This window comes from Protopterus annectens, chromosome 6.part0, assembly GCF_019279795.1.
Source record: "Protopterus annectens isolate FY-2018-M chromosome 6.part0, PAN1.0, whole genome shotgun sequence".
Classification (NCBI taxonomy): Eukaryota; Metazoa; Chordata; order Ceratodontiformes; family Protopteridae; genus Protopterus; species Protopterus annectens.
This window is the reverse complement of record NC_056737.1, coordinates 588,987,649-589,005,975: the sequence shown is the minus strand read 5'-3', so window position 1 is coordinate 589,005,975 and position 18,327 is coordinate 588,987,649.

The window sequence follows — 18,327 nt, the reverse complement described above, 5'->3', positions numbered from 1 at the left end:
GGATGTTGGCTGGAAAAGTGGAGAAAAGAGTTACAATAAGTTGGCTTCCTGTAAATAGAAGATGATAGGAAGCCACTCAGTTTGACATCTAAGTAGTCTATAGATGATGTGGAAAAGTGGTATGTAAACTTAAAGAAGTGAGTAGTGTTGTTCATATAGTCAACCAAACCTGCAGCTTCCTCTGCAGTACCTTTAAACAATATAAAAATATCGTCAAGGTATCTGGTGTAATAGGCCAACTGGTGTTTAAAATCTGGGTTATTTAAAATAAATTGTCTCTCCCAGTGTGCTACAAATGTACCTTGTGTCTGTAAAAAATATTCTTTTCGAAAATAAAAAAGTTAGATGTTAAAATAATCTCCAAAAGTTCAGAAACAGTATCAATCTCATCTTTAGGGGCACCTAGATTGGTCATAATACTAGCTATCCATTCTGTGGCCTCTAAGAAGAGTCTTTACAAATTCGAGATACTTGGATATGGGTCATAGATGATCTGCCATCTACTAAGGCTCTCATAGGTGGATTGTATAAATCTTTATGAATTTTGGGAATCCCAAAAATAATGGGAACCTTAGGAAGTGTGATGTCTATAAAGTGATAAGTATCAAGATCAATCTTGCCCGAAAGGAAGAGATCTCTAAAGTAGCCTCTATTTCTAGAATAGACCTTATTCATTTCATTTAAAGAAGAAAGATTTGCAACATCTTTGCTTTGTAGTCTGTGTTGTCAAAATCGGTTTCAAAACTCTTACTGGCAGATTACAAAGTTCATTCAATAGAGACATTTGTCCCTTAGATATATTGTCTTTCTGTTGTCTAAAAAAATTTGCATGATTCCTATCCAAGTATCTCAAGTCAAGTTCGCATGCTCTCTCAAACAGGTGAAGGTCAGGATGTAATGGCGGGTTGAAAACATTCAACAGTTTAAGATTAGAAGAATCTTGTCCTATAGGGGTAGAAAACAACAGTCCCAAATTAAGTTTGCGTACAAAACATTTTAGGTCTATTATAGTGTTTGTTAAATTGAAGTTATGGCTAGGCACAAAAGTATTACCAAGGGCCAGCAAGTCAACTAGTTCCTGTTCTAGTATAATGCTAGAAAAGTTATAAATTTTAATCCAGTACCTGTTCTTGTTAAAAACACTAGTGTTATCATTGTTATAGTGGTCAAGTTCCACCTCTCCTTGATAGTGAGACCAGTGTCATTATCTTCTTGGATAGTGTCCAAATTGGGACCATGAAATTGGCCAGAGTCATTGCTGTTGTTGGAAGATGTAGAATCAGTAGTTGGAATCCCACTATGAGTGGTAGGTAACACTAGCTTAACATAGGCCCTGTTCTGTTAGTAAATGAGTCTGTCTCTGCTTAATTTTTTTGATTTGTTAGCTTTAAGCTTAGTTAACAGTGCATCAGTACTATTGAAAATATGAGTGTAGTCGTATTTGTATTAATTCTAGTTGTGTTCCTGTTCCTTTGTTCAAAAAGTTTTCTTTTAAAAAAAAAAAAAAAAACAAATAATCCTGTACAGGAGCAAAGTGCTAGTGCGCAATTTTTTTTATAATTTTTTATCCTGCAAACACTGTTTAAAAACAGTTTAAGTTTGTCAAACTTTTTTAGTTTGTTGAATATTTCCACAAGTTGCGTAGTTAGATGTAGTTCCTGTGAGGTAGTTCCTGAGAGGATGTGATTGAGATGATAATGTCGTCATCCTCTCACCACTCCGAGTGTGTGGAACTCCTATAAGGATTCTGGTTACTAGGTATTCTTCCCCTGTTTCTGAGATGGCATTATCAGCTCCAGATGTACCTTGTTCTGCTTTCGAAAGTTAAAGCCAAACTAGAATTAGAGGATGAGCCATGCTGTGTAATTAGCTCCCATTATGTCCAAGTAAGCGTGCATTGAGTGTATATCAAAGCTGTGTGATTGGAAAACAAATAAGACTGGCATGTCAAATTAAATATCTATAATTATTCATATTTAATTCTTTACTTTTCCTTTTTAATTTTAAAACATTATTTTTTATTTCTTATATTTTTAGTATTTATTTTTCTCTATTTGTTTATGTTTGAGTCATCTTCTTGAATTTGATCTTTAATGTTTGATTACCATAACTAACTTTACTGTTTGCTACTTACAGAAGCAGTGAAGAAAAAGTGAGAAGACTACTACTCTACTTATACTAAAAAAACTGCGTTAAGGAAGCTGAAGCATATCATATTTGCTTATGGTGAATTTTTTGGATCTGTGTGCCTTTTCCTTGGTATGTCATCCCAAGCAGAGAGGTACTGGATCCCCTGAGAATGACAAAAAACATGTAAGCCAATGTTGTAGTCAATCATCTGTTGATAGTACTGCAGCATCATTCTGGATGATGGTGGTACACTGCTCAGGGCTACTGTCACACCTGCCTGGACCACATAATCAGAAAGTTCAACCATGTCTCCAGGGAGGTGTGTCCCAAGTCAATCACACCCACGTGGATACAGAGTGATACTCATAGTTGTTGGGGAGTGCCACGACTGGCTGTGTCATGCATGGGATGCTGGCATGTGATAGATATTTGCCTGTTACCTGCTCTATATTCAACTTAGTGAGTGGGATATGTGTGTGTCTCAGTACTGAGTTACCCACGATCACTATATTGTGCAAGGTGGTTAGCCTTAGGAGCTTAGGTTGAGGGGAACACTGTGTAGGTTAAATATATGTCCCTTGGCATGTGCCATGGCATGGTGCCTGAGTGGGTGTCTGTCTTGCTGGTCTGTGTTGTTTGGGTAAATGTCCACTGAGTGCCTCTGGGAAGGTGGGTGTGTGGTTTTTCACTGTATGTCATCTGTGTCATGGTGAGCTACATGTTCCACATGGTGTGGTGCAGGTGTTGATCTTATCCTCTTGACCTGCTAGTCCAGTCTTTGCTGCAGAGTGCAAATGTCCACTTTGGGTGATATATGGGTAGCCCTCACAGGTCTGAGTGTTTTGAGTTTTGAGGGGAGGGTTGTCTGTGTATATGAGACAGTTGCAAAAGTGCCTCAGAATGGACAGGTGCACCAGGTTAATGAATGAAAGCACAGAAAACCACCTTTCAGACATGCTGAGAGGGGTGGACATAATTAGTAAGTACTGAAGGTACATCTGTGATGAACAAGAACTGCTGATGGCTCCCAGGTGTGCCACACTTCTTGATACAATAACCTGGTGAAGTGCCAAGCTATAATACTAGTTGAAGTGCAAGACAGAAAGAAATAGCATGATTTACGGGTGGAACAGAAGGCAGACTGTCTGCCACTTGTAATATTTTATCAAAGTTGTGCAGTTATCAGCTTTGGCCATGTGAAAATTCAGTAAGCTCTGTAGCCCATGTGGTAACTGCGTAACACTGTAGTAGACATACCTAGATAGGCAGGAGTTCTAATCCCAATACTGGCAAGTGTGTGTGTGTGTGTGTGTGTGTGTGTGTGTGTGTGTGTGTGTGTGTGTGTGTGTGTGTGTGTGTGTGTGTGTGTGTGTGTGTGTGTGTGTGAGTGTGAATCATGTACTCTCTGGCTTATATCATTTTTGACTTTTATACTAGCCTTCACACTTCTCCTTGCCCCATCTAATAGTCCTGTTGATGTCATCCACCTTGGAAGTACCTTTGGACTAGGTAAAAATGCATCAGCTCTGTGGAGCATCTGATAACTGTGTAGCACTATAGTCACAATAACTAGATCGGCAAAAGTTCTAATCACCCTACTGGTAACTGATTGAATGACTGTGTGTGTTTGTGTGAGAATCATGTAGTGTGTGGGTTACACCATTTTGACCTGTGTACTAACTTTTACACTTCCCCTCACTCCAATTTAGTAGTCCTGTTGATGTCATCTACCTTATAAGTACCTTTAATAGGTGGAAACATGTAAGCTCTGTGACACGTCTGATAACTGCGTAGCACTGTAGTAAGAATACCTAGATAGGCAGGAGTTCTAATCCCAATGCTGGCAACTGTGTGTGTGAGGATCATATCTTGTGTGGCTTATACCATTTTGATGTGTATACCATACACGGCTGTTGACCACCTCCCACTGCCATTACTTTGTATAGTGTGGTAACAACATCTGCCTCACATGCAGCAGGTTAAACCATTGCACAGCCCTCGGTACAGATGTGTCTAGAATATCCATATGTTTGCAACCTATACGTGGTCAGAAGTGGTCTGTGTGCCTCAACAATGCCCATGTATGCAATATTGTAGCCCAATGGGCCACAGTGAGTGTACTGACACATATGGCAGCATAAGGTATCATACATGACTGAAACATCATGCTGATATGACATCTGCCACCCTCACAGGTGGCCAGCCTTGTAGGTGCAATACATGACTCCAGATGCTTGGTTTTACAAGTGAACTGTTCCTGGTATGGGTCACATTAAAGGCTGGAAGAGGTGTGCACTGACATATTGTGGTCATAATTAGTATGTAACAGGAACACCTTGCATCTTAACAGGGGTGTGTACACAATTTATATTCACTGTATACCACTAATGTGTCACACATGTCCCTACCTTAGGCCATTTGTCCAGCCCTTTTTGCTGGCCTCTGTACAGACGTCTTGGTACTTACAAGTTGTAAGGTATGCTACAGGAATGTTGAATTCACATCAGATAGGCCCCAGTGGTGACCACTGTGATGCAATACAGTTAACCCCAGCACAAGTGAACATGTACAAAAAGCAATATAGATATTATATAAAGTAATATAGCTATTACTGATGGTTGTGTGCATGGTAAATTGCATGCCCTTCACATGCTTGGGGTATTGCCAGGCAGCAACAGAACAAAGTCATACTCACCAGCTTCAGGCTGCTGTCCCATATGCAGACCAGTGGGTCCTAGGTGGTTGTGAGAGGGAGTTATTGTCAGCAGACTCACATGTGGCCTTGGTAGAGGATGGATGCAGCATGCCTGTACATCTCCAGCACTAACCCCAATAATACACAATGTCTTGTCCTCACCATAGATGTGCACCTCTGTGCATTAGAAAACTCCATCCACAACTGCAATCAGACCTGACACATAGATGTGGATACAATACAGATACATGTATGCCTGATACATTAATGTACTAATCCCCACTGGGCCCTTACCTGCACACTCCTCATCCAGTGTGTGTGTGTGTGTGTGTGTGTGCAACCCACCTCCACAATGCTTCCCTCAGCTTCATGGCTTGTGCATTGGGCGGGTGTCCCATGTTTGGTGAGGAGCTCCTCGGTGGTTGTCAGTGGGGGCTGGATGGCTGGGCCCCAACCTGTGGCTAGCCGGTCCCTCACTAGAGCAGCAGCCCATTGATGGGCATGGTGGATGAGGATGGTGGCTCAATGCTGCACATGCTCATAAGTTCTGCTGTGCAGGCCGGCATTATTTGCCCTGTGGAACACACTGTTCCATAGGCTGGTCCTCTCATGCACATTGTCTGCTCTCTGTCCAAATAACAGGGCATAATGTCCAATCACATATTGGGTGATGATGTCAGTTTCCCCAACAGAGAATGCTGGTAGGCGAGCCCTCTGCATGTTACCTGGAAGACATAAACAGGAAAAAGGTCACAGGACCTCATATGGTTGTCAAAGTGCACATCAAGAGTGGATATTACTTGCAAATAATCCACACTACACCTTAACCCTCCAAGCTATCATGGCTATAGCAGCTTGCATTACACTCCTGGCCCTGAGCTATCTTATTCCCCCTGATGTTGGGTACTTGATTGCATAATCCTCTATTCTCCATTCATTTATGTGTAGAGGGTTGACAGTGGCCATCTTCCATGTGGATGGTGTGTGGATGGTGGCAGGTCTGTGTTTGACTGTGGTGTGTGATGGAGCTGTGAGCACATGCCTGAGTTCATGTAGAAGGCAGAGTGTGATATTATTATGCCTCATGGAGATATGCTGTTGTTGCCATCAGTAGGCAATATGTACATGCTCACCATTGCTGAAGGGAGGAGTGTGGTTGATGTGCATATCCCCCTATACAACTGGGGTGGAAAGGGTGGTGATGTTCCCACCTAACCTGTGTGATGCAGGTTGCCTATATCCATGGCATGTGTGTATGAGGTGTTATTTACCCCAGTACAGGGTGAATCATGTTTCCTCTGAGACTTACAACATATGTGGAGCCACTGTTGCAATTGTCCTTGGTGGTGTGGATATGTCTGCTTTGTAGTCATAGTCAGCCTTACAGGAAGTCACATGTGAACTTACATGGTTGCTCAGATATAGGTGGACTTGCTTCCAAGTTGTTGCCTGCACCTATGTGTCCCTGTACAGCCAATGTAGCAACCTATTATGTGGTTTGTGTATTGCTGCTGTCCACCAAAGGGGATTACTCTACCTTGGTGGAGGATGGTTATACAGGTCAAGTACTGCTGAGTCCAAATAGCTACAGTGGATATAAAGGGTACACACCCCTGTTACAATGACTGGTATTTGTGCAATTGGAACATGACACCACAATGTCTCATTTCAAAAAAATTCCCACCTGTAATGTGACCTATAGCCTGTATAATTCAATTGAAAACATAACAATTTGGTCTGTGAAAACATATGGAAATAATAATCCATACAATAAGCCAGTTGAATGAGTGTGCACACCCTTAAACTGATATGTTGTGTATGCAACTCTTGAGATGGTTACAGAATTCATTTGTCTTGGTTTGGACTCTTAACATCATGGCACATCTTCACTTGACAATAGTTGCTCACCTTCCTAGCAACACCTTTGATTGTATTTCAGTGGAATTGTACAGGTTAGCGGTTACATTCAAGATGAGAAAAATTATGAAATGATCTTCTGTGGTCTGATTTTCATACAGCACATAAACCTGGTATTCCAACAGGGGTGTGTACACTTGTGATATCCACTGTATATAGGTGTTGATATAGCTGGTAGTGGTAGGCATGGACAGAGGGTCATAACACAGTTGGACTCTTCTCCAATTACTACCTGATAATCATGTCTGCTGTAGTACAACATGCACAACCTATGTTTCTGACTGCTTGAAACCCATGTGATTAGTTTTGTGCCTTCCAGCTGAACATATGCATACATACATGTACTCAGGGTATACCTGATATACATTTCTGTTGTATGTTAGTTTGGCACACTGTAGTTACAGTCTTGCTGCTCAATCATACTTCTCAACCTGTTACAGCAGTACATCTGGACAACGACAGACATAAATGGGTGTCAAAGGGGACATCAGTATTGATACTGTATTAATATAGCTGTACCATACATTAGTATGTTGATTGCACAGTAGGCTTTGACATCACTGTGATAACCTGAAAGATATCCAACAGTCATAAGTACGCTATATTGTTACAATGTCATTGCTCACAGACCTGTCAATGGTTTGGCTGACATAACACAGGTATATGTCTATGTGACTACAGATATCTGTCACAAATGTGCTTAATGTCCAGCAGAACACTGTGCAGTTGAATGTTATTAATTCAATATATCACATGCAGTTCAACACACGTCTGCAACAGTACTTTACTATGCACATGCCCTATATAGGTCTCTTAGCTTTACAAGACAAACATGTGTCATACTCATATTCACAGGAAACATGGATATGGACAAATCCCATTAAATGGCCTAGCAGTGGCACAGTCATGACTGTTTGACAGACACCCCAGCGGTTGTCATATATGAGCTGTCCTTTCCCAGGGTGAGTCAGGCTCCTGAGGTGTGATCCAACCTTGCAACCTCTCAGAGAATCACATCTGGACAAAGCCTAAAATGATGGGGGGGATAAATTGGGACAGACTGTAAATATTCCTCTTACAAACATAGGAAGTTTGTAGAATGATACATTTTGTATTATGGTGAATATTCTTAAGGATGTGGATTCTTGCGTTTATATTACCTCGTCAAAATTTTACTGCATCGAAGCAATAAATGTCGAACACAATTGATCAATGCAGTAAAATATTGAATGAGTATAAAAAAACAAAAAAGAACAAAAAAAAAAGGACGTGGGCAGGGGGGGCAAATCCCCCTGCCCATCTTGTTACTTAAATATACCAACTCTGAAACCACACTACATTGAGGTAAATGAAAATATCCCCCTACGGAGATTTCAGTTTACCTGGCCGATATTCTTTGCTTTTGATACTGTTGCGCCAACAATATCAGATTCAATATTGTCAGCTTGTGAGAATACAATATAGACCCGGATTCTTAACTCATTAACCCTGAGCACAGTCACAGGGTGCATCTAAGATTACATCCGAATGCTCCCTGAGACGCTGATTATCCTTGTATGTTACATCAGAGTGTGTCTAGCAGCGCAACTAAGTTTACAAAGGCAATGTAACTCCACTACTTAGACTTTTCAGTGACCGTTTTTACTGTTAGTTGTTTCACTGTTATGAGCATGCCTTCGCACAGCTTATGTGCACCTATTAAAATGGTAAAAGGTATCACTGATCTTCTTTGATACATATCTTGAAAAGAGTATGTAATGAATCTCATTGAATCTTTAAAACACAAAAAATTAAATCTTAACTCAAACTCCCCTGCAACTAGTTTATTTTACAATATTAACATATGATTAAAAATGCGTTTAAGCAGGACTGGCAAATACAGCACTGCTTCTAATCTGAGGAGGGAAACAATCACAAGTAATGAGACTTTTTAAATAACGTTATGTCACCGAATATAAAAACACCATTTTAAAAGTCAATGAAACTATTTTTCTTCACTTTTAGATTGTCTTAGTGTCTTAGAGAGAGCTGCATGTGCTGGATTTAACCCCACAGTTTAGCAGGTATAATGCTGTATTTCGGTACAAGGCACACCTGTCAACCATTCTTAACACTGCATTAAACTTTTCACCTGTCCTGATAAATTACAAAATTATCTAACAATTTTGTCTATCAGCAGTATCTTAAATTTTTTTTTTACATTGGCTCGCATTTTTATAGTAATTACAGCAACGAGGCAACCAGAACAAATACTTTTGACTTCAAACCACAGGTCATCCCTGTCAATATTTTACTAATTGTAAGGTGAACGATTCCTTACTTGCTCCCCAAGTCCTCGGCACTTTCTTCTGAACCGCATTACTGTTCCATGTGCTATACTGAACACATTGGTGCAATTCCCTGGAAAAAACACACCAGTGAAACGCCCTAGACTTATTTACAGAAATACAGTGAAAATGTGTGATTATTTGAAAGATTGTTAACTTATGCATGGTTAGTGCACACTGATCGGAGGCAGCCATAACAGTCACTCAGTTGGTACTTGACATATACAAGATCATAATTCCATTGGCTACAGACGTGAACCAGAGTCGGTGCTCAAATGACGTAGTGTAAGAAAGGATTCGGTTTTGTTTTCCATCATGTGGATTCAGTAATCTGAAACTGGAAATGTGGGTGGCCCCATTATTGTAGCATGTCTGTGACTGGTAGTAATGAAATGCAATATCCTTGCTGTATACCAAGCCGCAAGTAGGGATTGCTATGTGCATGTTTTTGCACGGCGAGTGTATGATTTGAACAATTTGTCTGGGGGAAGATATACCTCTCAGTTGTCCCTGATTTTGAATCAAATTTTTGCACTGTTCTTCTTAATCCCTCATAAAACTAGTAACTTTTGAGGAAAAAAAATGTGCTGCATAATTTTGCTTAATAAATAATGCAAATAATTAGATGTGTAGACTTCTTTTATTTCAGAAAATGTATATTAATTCACATTCTCGTGTTCTGTCAATGCCTGAGGTTAAATGAATACAAATATTTTAAAAATACCCCTGATTATTTCTGCACTGTGGTTGCCACCTGACCCCTTTGGAGTAGGACAGCTAACAGTTGAGAGGCAGTAGGAAGTAGGCAGTAGAAAGGATTATGTCATCTGTCATATTCCTGCCATACTGCTTTACTGTTGTATGGTGTTTGGACATCCTGACTCGTACTGAACTCAGCTTCTCCTTTATAGAGACTATAGAAAAGATAACTGAAAAGTTTGAATTAGGACTGAAAGTATTGTTTATTATACTTATGATGCTGTATTTAATATTTTACATAAAAGTCCATGTATTCAACTGATTTACAAACATATGCATCAAGGAAATATATTAATGTGAATGATCAAGATTTGAAAATTATACTTACTGTTATTTGTGTATATCGTAAAAATGTAGCTAAAACCATTTTTTGGGAAGGCAGGGAATTGACTTTATTTGTGTGGACAATTCAGATGAGAACAAATTTTGCATTAATGCTGGCTGTGATCAACCATATACTTTGGGCACTATTTCTTGCTCTGTTTGTGTGTACATTTCATGTTAAAGGGATGGCTCAGGGATTTAAATGTTTTTACTGCTTTTACAATATCCCTGTCATGGCTCAACCAGATATGCTGGACAATAATCTGATTTGAATCCCAGAAATGGCTGAGTGAGATAAATGTTACTATTTTTACAGTAATTCTGTTATGGGTCAAATAAAACTGTTGGCCAAAACTTTTGGCTCTTTCATTGGTGTGTACAGTTTAAGTGGCAGGAAGGGCTCAGTGATATGAATGTTATATAAATTGTATTACTGCTTTTACCTAGTTCTGGCAACTCAGTATGTAGGGCAATATTTCTATCCTGTGTTTGTGTACAGTTTAGGTGAGAGGAAGGGCTCAGTAATGTATAACTGTTATACTACGTTTACAGAATTACTCTGGTCTTTCTCTAACAGGTGATAATGACTCAGTTTTGCATTACTTCTGCACAAGGAATACTCAACAGGTTTTATGTGCAGCAATTATCACCTTTGTCTGAGCATGCAGAACCTTACAGTAATGTAATGCAAGTCATTACCACATTATTCATTTACAATATGTAAAGTTACACTATAACACTGGGTCATTATCACGTCAGGTAAAACCTCCATCAGCTGCCATTGTTATTCGCATTACTAAAAGTCATTATCACTTTGATGAATGCACATCCCAGATTTTTGTTACTGTCAATGTGGAGTCATGCAGAAGTCCCCCCCCCAATTTCTTTCTTTCATTCAATTTCTTTCATTTTTACAGTTGTGTCTATTGTAAGATACAGATTATGGCATCTCTATGCTGTACACATGTACATATATCTTTTTTTTTTTACTTAGGTTATGAAATTTATTATACGTGTTTCATATTTTGGTAAATTGCTACAAAACATTTCAACATGCTGAGTAAGACCTCATTTTGAAGACAGTATTAATACGTACAAGATGGTAAAAGAACTTTATCTGGATGCTGTACACATGTACAGCTATCACAGTTTATGACTGAGGTTATGAATATTATTGTATTTTGTTTCATATTTTGCGAAATAACTGTGGTACATGCCAATATGCTGAGTAAGACTCTATTTTGAAGACAGTATTAGCACTTATAAAATGGTAAAAGAACTGTATCGGTATGCTATACACACATATATATATATATCACAGTTTATGACTTAGGCTATGAAATGTATGATATTTTTTCATATTTTGGTAAATAACTTTGCTAGGAAACATGTCAACATGCCCAGTAAGACCTTATTTTGAAGGCAGTATTAGCACTTACAACATAGTAATGAACTGTAGCTGTATGATGTACACATGTACAGATAGTTTGTTTAAGACTTAGACTATGGAAATTATGAATTTTTTTTTCATATTTCTGGTAAATAACTTTGCTAGGGAAGATGCCAACATGCTAAGTACGACCTCAATTTGAAGACAGTATTACTCCTTACAACATGATCAAAGATCTGTGTCTGTATGCTGTACACATGTACAAATATCACATTTTTAGGACTAATGTTATGAAAATTATGATAAATTTTGCATATTTTAGTGAATGACTTTGCTAGGGAAAGATGTCAACGTGCTAAGTAATATCTCATTTTAAAGACAGTATTAGTCCTTACAACATAGTAAAAGAACTGTGGCCATGTGCTGTACAGATGTACATATATCACAGTCTGTTTAGGGCTTACGTTATGGAAATTATGAATTTGTTTCATATTTTGGTAAATAACTTTGAGAGGGAGCATGTCACTGTGCTAAGTAATACCTCATTTTGAAGACAGTATTAATAGCTACAACATGGTAAAAGATTGCCTGAATACTTGTACATATATACAGATATCAAAGTTTGTTTAGGACTTATATTTTGGTAAATAACTTTGCGAAGGAGCATGTCAATGTGCCAAGTGATGCCTCATTTTAAAGACAGTATTACTCCTTACAACATGGTAAAGGAACTGTGTCTGTATTCTGTACACATGTACAGACATCACAGTTTGTTAAGTTTTGTAGGATTATGAAAATTATACATTTGCCATATTTCTCATTATTATGCCCATATCTTTGCAAGGGAGCATGGTGACAATGCAAATGATGCATCATTTTGAAGCTGACATTGAGCCACACAATTTGTACACTGATATGTAATCTCTGTCTGTTACAGGTGATGAGATATTATGCTTTGTTTATCAGTTATGAGAAATATAATATTAATCGTATTTCTGTGAATATCTCCATAATGAAGCATCACACAGTAATGGTTAAGGTATAATTTTAAAGCTAGCATTCATACAAACAAATCAATTACAAATTGTATTGGTCTACATGATCCATTCACCAAGATATTGTGATTTGATTTACCAAAAAGGTAAAAAATATGCATAATATCAGCATTCCTTGGCAAATATTTAATAATGACAGATACACGCTATCAACATTTACACTGTTGGAAAGGTCAGTGTCTGCTGACCATCTTTTGCATTTATATTTTTAGTCTAGCTCTTGTGGTTTAAGAGTTATGAACATTTGTTTTCTGTATGGTATTACAAATGGATTATATGAAAATAAGCTCAGGCTGCACTTTTGTTCCTATGGTGGAAGTAAGCAGACAGGATTTTCTGAGCTGCTCCAGAGTAAATGAGTTAAACTCAAGTGTTTGTCGTTACTTGATGACTTCAACCCTCAGCTATTTGCCAGAAAAGTACAGATTTCAGGAGGAACAGACAAAAATATGATGGTAAAATGTGGACATTCTGTGAAGATCGGTACAGCTGAGAGGTATGTCTGTGATCTCTCCCACTGCGGAGAGGGCCAGATGCTATGGCCATAGCAGCCATTCAGCAGGACATTAGTACAGCAAGTCTTGTTGGAACATATATTCCTCTAAATCATATTTCCCATTATTACAGACCAAGTAGTACATTCAATTACATGCTTACATGTTCCACTTACTTTTTTTTCTTCTCTTTTCCAGTTTATGTTTTATTTGTTTTCTCTCTCACTCTCTCTTTCTCTCTCTCTGTGCACTGCATGGATAGAGCTGGTTTGAACAGGTAGCAGCATGGCTTTTGTAGGTGATGCTCATGACCAGATGATGGCCTGTGCACCTATTGGTGTTCCCCACTTGCAACTTGCATGCAGAGCAGCTGTGTAGTTCTTCCAATGGCTAATGTCATGGCAACATACTCCTATGAATGAGTACTCCATGTGCACGTTGGCCCTTTTCCTTACTTGTGAGGACGACATCCTGGAGTTGTGTGAGCTACAACCTTGTACAACAAGACTTGTGGAGACAACCCAACTAAATGGTGGAGAAGGTTCAAGATGTAGGGTCCGAATGTGAGTATTGCTGTTATATGTTTGGAATACTGCTAGTTTAACAGGGTTTGTCTGCACATGCTCCTTCTGCATGGGTTTCAGTCTGACAAAGTTCTGTCTCTGCATAGCTCTCAACTGTAGGGCCATCCACTTAATGGCCACAGGTTAGCCTGCTATGTATGGACTGTTCCCCAGACAGGTGTTGTCCTTGGCAAATCAGTAGCATACTCTGGTGATTGCATTATTTATTTATTTATTTTATTTATTTATTTTTATTTTTTTTTGTTGAATGTCCGTCTAGGTTCCAGTTCACAGATCCTGTTTTCAGCGAGGGAGGAGAGAAATGCCCAATGCATGTCTTTTGATATAACTACAGCTGCTCTGCATTATGTCAATGGTAACATCCATTTGTTTTTCTGACTTCATATCCCTCAGAAAAGATATGTTACAGCAAACCCTGTAACACCAGCAACTTTCTCAGTGTATAACAGCAATATTTCAAGTATGACCATGTATTTGGGCCTCTGCCCACCAATTATGTCAGGCTTTGTCCAAATGTCATACAGTAGTAGGTTGATAGGTATACTGGTCTATCATTATTTAGTGCTGTAATTCCTGCTGAGGGGAAAGGCTGGGAAACATGTTGAAGTCTGTACATTCAAGAGGTTGGTGAATAGATAATGCTCTTAGATGCTCCTGTAACATATTTTATGTGTGGGAGAGTAATTCATTTTTAAAACTAGGCTGTTAGAACATGGGAGACATATTACTGATAAGAAAGATGACAGTTCTATAGACGTATATTTGAATAAATCTCACCATGGGGACAGTAGTGAGTTCCAAGGTACCATTTTTGAAAAATTCTGTTCCTCAGTTTGATGAAACATTCATAAAAGGACAATTGTTATGTACAGACTCAATGTAGTAATATCAGCTGTGATACTTTATCCCATAGGGGTTAAATGAGGAGTGTAATTGGAGGCTGTGTATTTAATTATGTAATTAGGTGTTAATTGCTTCTTGTAATTAAGGCATGTATTTCTAGTAATGTTTTACTCCTTGAAGGCTTTGGCCAAGACATCAGAGTATAATAAACATGTGTGAATTACTGGCTGGTCGTATTTTTCTTTGCTATGTTCAGACATTTTATTTGTTTTGCTAAGAGGTTATTGTATGTCTGGCCATTGTGTATGGCCTATCATGATTGTGTAGCAGTATACTGTTCACTTATTTATTTGGACTGTGGGGGGGGGGGGGCAGATGTGAGTGTCATGGCTGCTTTTGTATCCAGCTGTGCATGCCGCCCCAGTTATGGGTGGTCTATCAGCAGCATATGTTTGTATGGGCATTTTGGGACATGTATGCATGTATATATATATATATATATATATATATATATATATATATATATATATATATATATATATATATATATATATATATATATATATATATATATATATATATATATATATATATATATATATATATATATATATATATATATATATATATATATATATATATATATATATATATATATATATATATATATATATATATATATGTGTATATATATATATATATATATATATATATATATATATATATATATATATATATATATAACCTCAGTATTTATTGGTAATATATATATATATTAATGTACATATATGTGTGTATATATATATATATATATATATATATATATATATATATATATATATATATATATATATATATTATTCAGATATATATCTATATATTAATATATATATATATATATATATCTCTATATATATATATATATATATATATATATATATATATATTCAGATATATATTCATATACATATATATACAATCCTTCCTAATTGCACAGTGTCTCCTCCTTATTGTAAACTGGCTGTAAAGAAGGGTATGTTTGAGAAAACATTCTAAAGCCATACAGCTAAGGTGGCTTACTGGTAAATTGCTTTGACTAAGATATACAGGGTCTGATGTGCAAGACCTGCAAGAGTTGTTTATTTTGTTGCTAGACAGAACAAGGACTGTTGGATACAGAGGGATCAAGGTAGTTTTGAGCAGCTTTAAGTGGGTTTGCTCGGGTTTTCTCACTGGTAAGTGGCGCTAATGTACAGTTAAACAAATAGGCGGTTACACTGCATAGGCTCCGCTTACCAGTGTGCAAATCTGCTTAGCATTTACATTTAAGCAATGTTGAAACCTGCGAAGTATAGTTCAGCCCTGGTAACCATTGATCACATTCCAGTCTGATAAAATAGTAGGGTAATGGCTTCTTTAATAAGTGTATTTATTTAATTTCCTGTACATAATATGCTTCAATGTGCTGTTATTACAGTAGCAATGGGTGTGAGTTTACTTTATTGGACACCTGAGTATACATGGGTAGTACCACAATCTTTTCTCTTTATATTTGTTTCATACATGGGTAATATCCCAGATTATATGCAGTCACACTTGCCTGTTACACCAGCTACAGTGCACTGGTTGACAAATATTGTTTAACACATATTGTATCATTACTTTAGTACTTTTAACAGTGCTTTTCCAAGTAAGAGTAGATTTCAGATTGTAGTACTGGAACCATACATCCCTGCATGCAAAACTGGACTCTGGGTACTGACTATCTTGTTCTTGGTGTTTGAGCTGTATGTTTCTATGTATCTCTTATTGAATATTAATCTGATATTTTGATATTAACTGTAGTCTACTACGTTTTTTGGACATGTCAGTGATGACTGCTGTCATGTAGTACTGGCACACCTTTCAGTTTCAGACATCTATCTTTCAAAACATTCATCCTAATGCATAACCTGTTGGCTATCTAATTTCTGTCTGTCCTCTTTACAGATGTGCAGATGCCAGGTATTGTTATAGCCATATCACTATGTGGCTGCCCACATTGTACTGTGCTGTGGGCCTGGACACTGCTGCTAGTTCAGACATATGGGACATTCCTTAATGTGGGCCTTGCCCCTTTTCCTTACCTGTGTGAGGGACATTACAGAGGTGGTGGCCTACATATTTACATACAGTAGTTGGCAATACATCACAGGACAGAACATGTGAAGACAGCCAAACAACATGGGGTACATATCCCCAGATTTGTGAACAGATTCTATGTCATCACTGTTGTTATAGACATGGTGGATTAATAGATTGACAGGGCTTGTGTGGAAATGCATTTAGTGAGTGACTTCACGACTCACAGTGATATGTCTCTGACATGCCTCTCCACTAGCATGCTGTCTACAGACTGGCCACATGTCTGCCTTTTATGTTTTGTCTGTTCTCCAGACAGTTGGTGTCCTTGGTAAATCAGTCATGGACTCTGGGGAATGCAGTCAGTAAATACTCACATCTATTGTTATTACCAATGTCATATTCCTCATAAAGGATGTTGCAACAAACTCAGTGACACCTGCAACTGTCTCAATGTATGACAGCAGTATGTCCAATCTACCCCTGTGTTTGTGCCTCTGTCCCCAAATGATGTCAGGCTTTGTCCAGATGTCAATCAGGCACAGACGTATTTATTATCATTATTTCTTGACTTCATTCCTGCTGCCATCCCAGTGATGTAGTACACCCACAGACATGTCAGGGAAGAGGCCTTAGTTATGAGTCCTGAGCCTGTGCTTTCTGAGGTGAACTGTACATATGAGAGCCTGCGTATGTCTGGGCATTGTTAACAGACTGTCATGATTGTGGACACATGTCATGTGTACATGTTATTTAGGCTGTGTATGGATGGGGGTGGATGTAAGTGTTATGGCTCCTTCTTTATCTGACTGTGCATGCTGCTCCAGTTTCCACTGATCTATTGGCTGTATGTGTTCGTAGGGGCAGACTGAGACATGTCCTGTACGAAGGTCAGGATTCAGACAACACTGACAATTGGGACTCTATATGTAGGGCTGGTGTGTGAGTGGCAAACAATGATGCATTTGTTCACACAGTCCGTATACTTTACTGTTCACTTGACTTAACAATATGTGACAGTGGCTGTAGAGATGTTGGTTGTGGGTATGCACTTTCACACTGTGTATATTTATCACTGCTGTTGCATCCCTGTAGCACCTGATATATTTGCAAATACACGTGTAATTGCCCATATCAGATACCCTAATTCAATTATTGTGCTAGTTTAGTAAATATATGTTAGAGCTCACAGGAGAGTGTCACTACAGCAACTGTGTTAGCTTATCTATGCCAGTACTTCAGATACATCCCCATTTTCATGGCTTCCACCCACCACTTTGTCAGCCTTGGTCCAGATTCATTGCAGAAAGGGGTTCTGAGCATACCTGTCAACTGGGTGGATTGTTTCGGGTTGTCCAGGTTTATTGCTCATATTTCTGGTCTGTTTTACAGATTATTATCATTTCTCTGGTAAATGACTGTAATGATATGATTGTTGTCAGAAAATGAGGACATACATTTTATTTACCTACCTCACATCCATCAGAATATGTATGCTGAAACAAACTGTGTCACTCTGTCAAGAAGATTACAGGGGGACAATGACCGCTTCCTTCCTGAATGCCAATGTATTAGTACTGAGATGTGCCACATAGGAGGACTTTGTGACCACAGTGGCAATATGGTGGTCAACAGGCATTGCTGTCAACCTGTATAACCAGATCTCTTATAATGCCTTCTTTGTTCAG